Raw genomic sequence first — 9,118 nt, forward strand, 5'->3', positions numbered from 1 at the left:
TACCCTTATAAGATGAACCATAGGCGTGATCCCACCAATCACCGTCCCTCTACCCATCCTACCCCCTCCCCTCCCCTCCCCTCCCCTCCCCTTTCCCCATATTCTTGGGCCATAATTGGGTTATAGCTTAAAGCTATAAGTTAGTTTCATAGTAGGGCTGAGTACATTGGATACTTTTTCTTCCAATCTTGAGATACTTTTCTAAGAAGAACATTTTCCAGTTCCATCCACGTAAACATGAAGGAGGTAAAGTCTCCATTCTTCTTTGGAGCTGCATAGTATTCCATGGTGTACATATACCACAATTTATCGATCTATTCATGGATCGATGGGCACTTGGGCTTCTTCCATGACCTAGCAATTATGAATTGGGCATGACAGGTGCATGGCCTAAAGATATATGAAGAAATGCTCATCATCCTTAATCATCGGAGAAATGCAAATCAAAACTACTTTGAGATATCATCTAACAACCAGTAAGATTAGCCCATATCACAAAATCCCAAAATCAGAGATGCTGGTGTGGAGGTGGAGAAAAGGGAACACTTCTACACTGCTGGTGGGATTGCAAACTAATTCATTTCTTTTGGAAAGACATCTGGAGAACACTTAGAGACCTAAAAATAGACCTGTTATTTGATCCTACAATTCCTCTACTAGGTATATATCCAGAAGACCAAAAATCACACTACAACAAAGATATTTGTACCAGAATGTATCTCCTACTTATAAGTGAGACCATGGTGTTTGCTTTTTCCATTCCTGAGATAATGGTCTCTATTTCCATCCAAATAGATGCAAAATTTATCACATTTCTTTGTCTACTCATCAGCTGATGGGCACTTAGGTTGGTTTTATATCTTTGCAACATTGTGACATGAGCTGAGGTAAATATTCAGGTGCAGATTTTTTTTCATAAAATGACTTTTCCCCCCCCTTTGGGTAGATACCCAATAATGGGATTGCTTGATTGAATGTTAAGTTGACTTTTATTTCTTTGAGGAATCTCTGTACTGTTTTGCATATAGGTTGTACTAATTTACAGTTCCACCAACAGTGTATAAGCATTTCCTTTTCATAGCATCCTTGACAATATCTATTGTTTTCTAAATTTTAATAATAGCCATTCTGACAGGATAAGTGGTATCTCATTGTGATTTTAATTTACATTTCCCTGGTGATTATTGATGTTGAGCATTTTTTTGTATGTTTGTTGGCCGTTTGTCTATCTTCTTTTGAAAATTGAATATTTATGTTTTTTCCCCACTTTTTGATTCCTTGCTGATTTGTCTGAGTTCCCTATAGATTCTGAGCATGAGTTCTTTGTCAGATGTATAGTTTGCAAACATTTTCTACCATTCTGTAGATCGTCTGTTTACCCTTTTGATTATTTGTTTTGTAGTGCAGAAACATTTTAGTTATTTAAGTCCTATTTATTTATTTTTGTTTTTGTTATATTAGCCTGTGTGGTCCTCGTCATAAATTCTTTGCCTACTTCAGTGTCAAAAAGAGTTTTTGCTTTTGTCCAAGGGTATTTGTGGTGTCAGGACTTACATTTAAGTCTTTAATCCATCTTGAGTTAATTTTTGTGTCTGGTGAAAGGTCAGAATATAGTTTCCTTCTTCTGCATGAGACTATCCAATTTTTTCCAGCACCATTGATTGAGTAGGAGATCCTTTCTCCAATGTATGTTTTTGTCTGGTTTGTCAAAGATCAATTGCTTGCAGGTCTATCGTTTTGTTTCGGGGTTCTTTATCCTGTTCCATTGACCCATTAGACTGCTTTTATACCAGTACTGTCCTGTTCTGTTAATATAACGTTGCAATATAATTTGAAGTTAGGTAATATGTTGCCTCCAAACATAATCTTTTCGTGAGGTTTTCTTTGGCTATTTGAGCTCTCTTATGAGTCTATATGAAATTTAGGATTGTCCTAATTCTGTGAAAAAATGACATGGGTATTTTGATGGGAATTGCATGGAATCTGTAAATCACTTTGGGCACATGACATTTTAACAATATTGATTCTTCCAATTCATGAGCGTGGGATGTTTACCCATTTGTTTGTGTAATCAACTACTTCTTACATCAGTCATTGGTAATTCACCTCCATAGGTAAGCATATTCTTGTGTCTTTTATTTATTTTTTGTGCTTATTGTATGGTATTGAGTTCTTGATTTGATACTCATTGTGACTTTTATTAGTGCATAGAAATGCTACTGATTTGTGTACATTAATTTTGTAACCTGAGACTTTACTGGATTTATTTATCAATTCTAGGAGGCTTTTTTGGGTGGAGTTTTATCATTTTTCTAGGTCGAAGATCTTATCATAGGCAAACAGGGATAGTCTGGCATCTTTTATTTCACCTTGGATGCCCTTTGTTTCTTTTTATTGCCTGATTGCTTGACTAGGACTTCCAGGACTATGTTGAATAGAACTGGTGAAAAGTGAGAAATGGGCGTCCTTGTCTTGTTCCACTTCTTTGTGGGAAAACTTTCAACCTTTCCCCCATTTGCTATGATGTTAGCTTTTATAATTTTTAGGTATGTTCCTTCTATGTCTGGTTTGCTAAGGGTTTTTATCATGAAGCAGTGCTGAATTTTATCAAATGCTTTTACTGCATCTATTGAGATGATCATATGGTTTTTGTTTTAAATTTGGTTTATGCATTGATTTGTGTATGTTGAACCATCCTGACATCTCTGGAATAAAACCCCATGTTCATGGAGAATTACTATTATTATTATTATTATTAATTTTTAGAGACAGAGTCTCACTTTGTCACCCTTGGTAGAGTGCCATTGTATCATAGCTCACAGCAACCTCCAGCTCTTGGGCTTAGGAGATTCTCTTGCCTCAGCCTCCCAAGCAGCTGGGACCACAGGAGCCTGCCACAACACTGGCTATTTTTTTGTTACAGTTTGGCCAGGGCCAGGTTTGAACCCACCACCCTTGTGGTACATGGGGCTGGCGCCCTACTCACTGAGCCACAGGCTGAGGTTTTAGATTTTATTTGCTGGTATTTTGTTCAGGACTTTTACATCTATTATTATAAAAAGTAGTAGTTTGTAGTTTTCTTTTTTGTTATGTCTCTTCCTGGCTTTGGTATTAGGGTGATACTAGCTTCATAGAATGAGTTAGAAAGGATTCCCTCCTACTCAACTTAATGGAACAGTTTCAGTAGGATTGGTGCCAGTTTTTTGTAGGTTTGGTAGTTGGCTGTTAATCCATCTTGTCCCAGGCTTTTTTTTGTTTTTATTTTTGTTGTTGGGAGATTTTGATTTTATTGCTACTTAATTGTGCTTCTCAATATTGGTCTGTTTAGGATTTCTTTTCCTCCTTGATTCAAGCTTTGAAGGTTGTATGTTTCCAATATATTTTTTTCTATTTCCTCTAGATTGTTTATTTTGTGTACATAGAGGTGTTCGTAGTAGTCTCAGATGATCTTTTCTATTTCTTTAATATCAGTTGTAGTATCCCTTTTTTCATTTTGATAGAGTTTCAGTCTTTTTACTTCTTTACTTGGTTAAACTAGCTAGTGGTTTATTGATTTTGTTTATCTTTTCAAAAACCAATTTTTCTTTTTCTTTTTTCTTTTTTTTTTTTTTGAGATAGAGTCTCATTTTACCCATGCCCCTGGGTAGAGTGCTGTGACATCACAGCTCACAGCAACCTCCAACTCCTGGGCTTAAATGATTCTCTAGCTTACCCTCCCGAGTAGTTGGGACTACAGGCGACCGCAACAATGCCCAGATATTTTTTGTTGCAGTTTGGCTGGGGCTGGGTTTGAACCTGCCACCCTTGGTATATGGGGCTGGCACCTTAACTCACTGAGCCACAGGCACCACCAAAGAACCAGTTTTTCAATTCATTGATCCTTTATGTCATTTTCTTGGTGTCAGTTATATTTAGTTTTTCTTTGCTTTTTCTTGTTTTCTGCTGGCTCTGGGATGATTTTGTTCTTGTTTTTCCAGTTCCCTGAGGTGTGATTTAGGCTATTAACTTGTCATCTTTCTGTCTTTTTAATGTAGGCACTTAGTGCTATGAAGCTCCTTCTTAGCACTGCTTTTTCTGTCTTGCAGAGATTTTGGTAGCTTGTGTCACTGCTGTTCTTTAGATATATATATATCTAAAAATATATATATATATTTTTAATTTCCCTCTTGATATTGTCATTGACTTGAAGATCATTTAGCAGCAGGTTAACTTTCTTGTATTTGTATTTTTTAGAGATTTCCTCTTAGAATTGATTTCTAGTTTTGTTCTGCTGTGGTCTGAGAAGATGCATATGATTTTGGTGTTTTTAAAATTTGCTGATACTTATTTTGTGGCCTCACATATGGTCTATCTTGAAAAACGTTCCATGCACTATGAGACTATATATTCTACAATTTTTAGTTAGACTGTTCTGTAAACGTCTGTGAGGTGCGCTTGTTCTGGAGTCCCATTTAATTTCAATGTTTCTTTATTGACTTTTTGCCTCTCTGATCTATTCTAGCTCTGTCTATGGACTGTTAAAGTCCACTGCTATTATTATGTTGCTATTTATTTCATTTCTTAGGTCCAGTAGTATTTATTTTATGAATCTGGGAAGCCTGGTCTTGGCTGCATATATATTTAGGATTGTTATATCTTCTTATTGGCTTGATCCCTTTATCATTATATAACGACCGTCTTTGTCTTTTTTCACTGTTATTGATGTGAGATCTGTTTTATCTGATGTAAGAATACCTCCTTCTGCTCATTTTTGGCTTTCATTTGTGAATTTTTTTTTCTACCCTTTTACCTTGAATCTATGCAAGTCTTTATGCATTAAATGGGTTTCTTGAAGACAACAAATATTGGGGTTGTAGTTTATTAGTCCATTTCATCCATCTATATCTTTTAAGTAGGAGCAGTTAGACAATTTTCATTCAGTGTTAATATTGATAAATGAGCTACTGTTCTAGTCATCTTTGCAGCTCTGACAGAGGTAGGGTTATCAGTACCAATCAGGATGTTATCTGTTTTGGGGTGGTGCCTTGAATTTGGTCTCTCTATTAAGGCCTTGGAATTAAAAAGATTGTTAGCTATTGCGTTTGTATTCTCCTTGCATTACTGTTCCATAGGAGCTGTGAGTTTTCAATTATTTTTACTCTGATGAGTACTGACTGTTATTTTCAGTGTTTAGAACACCTTTGAATATTTCTTGTAGGGCAGGTTTAATGGTGACAAATACTTTTGTTATCTTTTCTTGATAAACTCTTTATGTTTTTGTTACAGAATGCTCTTTCTGATGTCATTTTTTATGGTAATAAACTTCATTTTCTTTTAAAATACTTACATCTGCACTCTTATGCTTAGTGGTTACACATGTATTTTTCTACTTTTACATTCTATGTGTCTATATATATTTAAAATATTTTCATGTAAATATCAAATTTACATGAAATTGGGTCTTGGGTCAAATATCAAATTCTTAGGTCAAATTATTGGGCCCCCAGAAAATAGTCTATACTTCTTTTTGGCAGCTCTGACAGGGGTAGGGCTGTCTAATCAGTATGTTATCTGTTTGGGGGCAGGGTGTTGAATTGGTTTCTCTATTAAGGCCTTGGAATTAAAAAAAAAAAGAAGAATCTAAGGCAATTTTTCTTTTTTCCATTCCAGTCTTCAGCCTCCATGCTGGCATAAGAGCAATACATTGGTCATAACAGAGGTTGTGTCGAGTGGAGTTTTGGTTGCAGATTTGCTTAAATGTCGTTAAACACTTTGAAGGTGATTCAGGGCTCTCCTTTTTAGCCTGTTAACAGCCTATTTTACTTTAAAGCTAAACTGTGAAACCTTAAGGTTGTTAGATCTAAGGTTTGCTAGATGTTGATTGAGGCTGTGATACTGAGAGACTATGAGGAGAAAAACCTGTAAGATGGAATTCGGAAATCATTTTTGCTTTCTAGCCTCACCCTAATTCTTTGCTTAATCAGAAAAATATCCATGTGATAAATTTACTGGATGAGAAAGATTATCTTTGTATTTGGAGGTTCTCCCTTTTCAAATCTGGTAATCCAGCCCACAGGTTTTTTAAAAGTTGGGCTAGTTTCTTCTCAAAGTGATGCATACAACATCTGTGTCATGACCTTAAAGGGAAGCTTGCAGACTTCTTCTTCCTCTATTCGTACTGGATGAGCTCTGGTTATAACGAGAGCAGCTGTCTGAGAATCAGAAAGGAAGTCAAGTTTAAGACGGGCAAAGCTTCATCCCTGAGTCCTTTTGAGCAGTCTAATCATCTTGAACTACCTCCTGTGAGACTATTTTGTGATAAAGAATAAAATTTTGTCTTTTTGAACCCACTGTAACTTAAGATATCTTTGTTATGGTACCTTAGCCTGTACCCTTTATAATACAGGGAATTATGTATGTGATATACCCTGTTTGACATATTGTGCTTTGTGTTATCTAGGGATTCATAACTTCAACTAAAGTCTGGTTAGTCCTGGAAAGTTCTCAGGCATTATTTGTTGTCATTCTTCCCTTCCTTAATCCATTCTGTTCTGACTTTTTGAAATTCCGTTCAGACATTCAGACATTTCAATCTTATATTTGGTATTTCTTAATCTCTTTTTGATATTTTCTTAGTTTCTTTAGCCATTCAATATGCATTCTTTTTTTTTGCATCAAAATATTAAGCAATAATAATAAGGCAAAGAAAGTAACATTCACATGGTTAAATAAAAATATGTCTATTATAGAATGCTTTGAATATGCGTTTTTGAGATCTTCCAGTTCACTTGTTATGTCTATTTTGCTCTTTAGTCCATGTACCCAGTTCTATATTTAAACAATTTCATTTTTAAAAGTTGTCTTTGTTTTTATTTTTTTCAAATATATCTATGTACTATTTTTTCCTCTGCTTGTTTTTTTTTAAATATCAGGTTTAGTTTATTTCAACAGTTTATATGTAACTGTTCTATATTTTGTGTCTGAAAATTCTCACTTGATGGTTTCTTGCTTCTGATAACTTTCACTCTTGGTGGCTTATGTGTTTAGCATCCATGGATTATAAGCTTGGATGTGGTTGGTTTCAATTTGTGGGCATTTCCAGGGTCTAAGTTAAGGTTACTTTCTTCCAGAGAAGATGTGTTTTCGCTTTTTGAGTCAACCTCCTTAAGGCCAACTCAGCTTTTGCATTTATTTACTTGTCTCTAAAACTGTTTATGATCATCTTCCATTTTTCTTTCTTCATTGTTTTAAAGAAAATCTTGAAGGTTTTCTTTTTTTCTCTTATTCAGAAAGTACATTTTAATACAGGATTGTTTTACAGAAAATAGGCCTTCATTAGTGAAAAATTCATGCGTTGCTTTAAAAAATGTCTTTGTGCATAATTTTCCTAAATTGCTTTCATTTTCCTATGGCCAGTTCTCATGGACACAAGCCAATTGTTTCCAAATTCCCCTTTTGCTGACATATTTGTAATAGAAGAATATCATCTACATTCTTCTATTGTACTAATTGCCACTTTTTTTTTCCTGCAGTTTTTGGCTCTGGTTGATTTTGAACCCACCACCTCTGGCATAGGGGGCTGGTGCCCTTCTCCTTTGAGCCACAGACACTGCCCTCTAATAGCCACTTTAAAATGTAAGACATTATTACCTTTTTTATCTTAGCATATGAGGGCCTGAACAGCAGAAAACATCTCTTACTTTCCCTGTACCTTTAATTCCAATGCTAGGCTTGCCACCTAACACATGTTGGTTGTAGATTTTCCATCTTACCTGTTTTCTGTCAAAATGGCTTTCACATACTTGGAGACTTAGAAAAAACATGTTTGTTGAATAAAAGAATTGCTAGGGTCAGAGGAAAAGTGGGAAGTTTAGTTTTGTTTGTTGGAAATATACCAAATATGATTATTTATGAAAGGATCTCTGAAGAATGGCGATAAAGAATACAGAGTTTGCATTTTAATTTGTTTTAGAAATTTAAAAAATGGATAAACAACTGTGCACACAAGGAGATTTTGTTTCAAAATGAGTTTTTGCTCTGAAGCAGATCACTTGAGTGTACAAAGAAATGCATGTCACTATTGTGCTCCCTAGTGGACATTTTCTGCCAGAGCAAAGAACAAAATCAAGGTGGTATTCAACAAATAGATGTGTTAGGGATTCTGAAATGCAGACATTACAGTTTTCAGGATGTTGAAGTTGCCCATGCAGAAAACCAAGAAAATTTTCCCTTTCCCAGAAAAATTCTGATCACTCTTAAAAGTACATAATAATGGCAGAAGAAATAAAACTCACTTCATTAAAAAAAATACTTGCTAAAATCTTTCTTTTATTCTACCAGCACATTGATATCTGCCAACAGTCATAAAGTTGAATTATTCATGACCTGTGTTTCCAAAGAACTCAGAATATTGTCAGGAATACAGAATTATAAATAAAATCATTTAATATCACTCACTTGGGTAAATTCAATGATATGGGTTTGCACAAAATTCTGAAAGAGGTTTTTTTGAGAAGTGGCCTTTTGTTTAGGCCTCAAAAGGTAGATATACATCTACTGAGTAGGATAGTAGGAGCTAGAAATTCTAGGTGGATGAAGTTTATGGAAAGGTGGCTTATTTGGGACATGGCCGTAGTGGCTTGTGCATAGGTTACATGTGGGCTTTGGAAGAAAATATTGGAAGGTGATAAGTATGAGAGTCAGATAATGCATGGCCATAACCCTGAGAAATTTGAGTTTGTGTGTTGGAAATGAAGATCACAGATTTAAATCTGGAAAGTGATTATTATCTTGGCTTTAGTGAGAGATCTTTGGTATTAGCATGGAGGAGGGACTAGAGCGAGCATCACTAGTGTATGTCTATTGTAATAATCCAGGAAGGAAATCATGAAGTACTCAAGCAGAGTGTTGCAACAGAGATGGAGAAAAGAAAAATTCCAGAGAGTCTTTGCAATACATGGAAACAGACTTAGCAATCAACTGAATGTAAGAGAGGAATAAGAGTGGAAAGGAGGAAAGCTATTTAGAACCTGTCTGCCTGTTTAAAATGCCATTAACCAAGAGAAAAAATATTGGAGGAGGAATATAAATATGAGAGCAGACTGGCTCAGGGGAAGCTAATATTGAAGACAGTGAGTTC

This window comes from Otolemur garnettii, unplaced genomic scaffold (genome assembly GCF_000181295.1).
Source record: "Otolemur garnettii isolate 467f Iridium unplaced genomic scaffold, OtoGar3 scaffold00004, whole genome shotgun sequence".
Taxonomy (NCBI): Eukaryota; Metazoa; Chordata; class Mammalia; order Primates; family Galagidae; genus Otolemur; species Otolemur garnettii.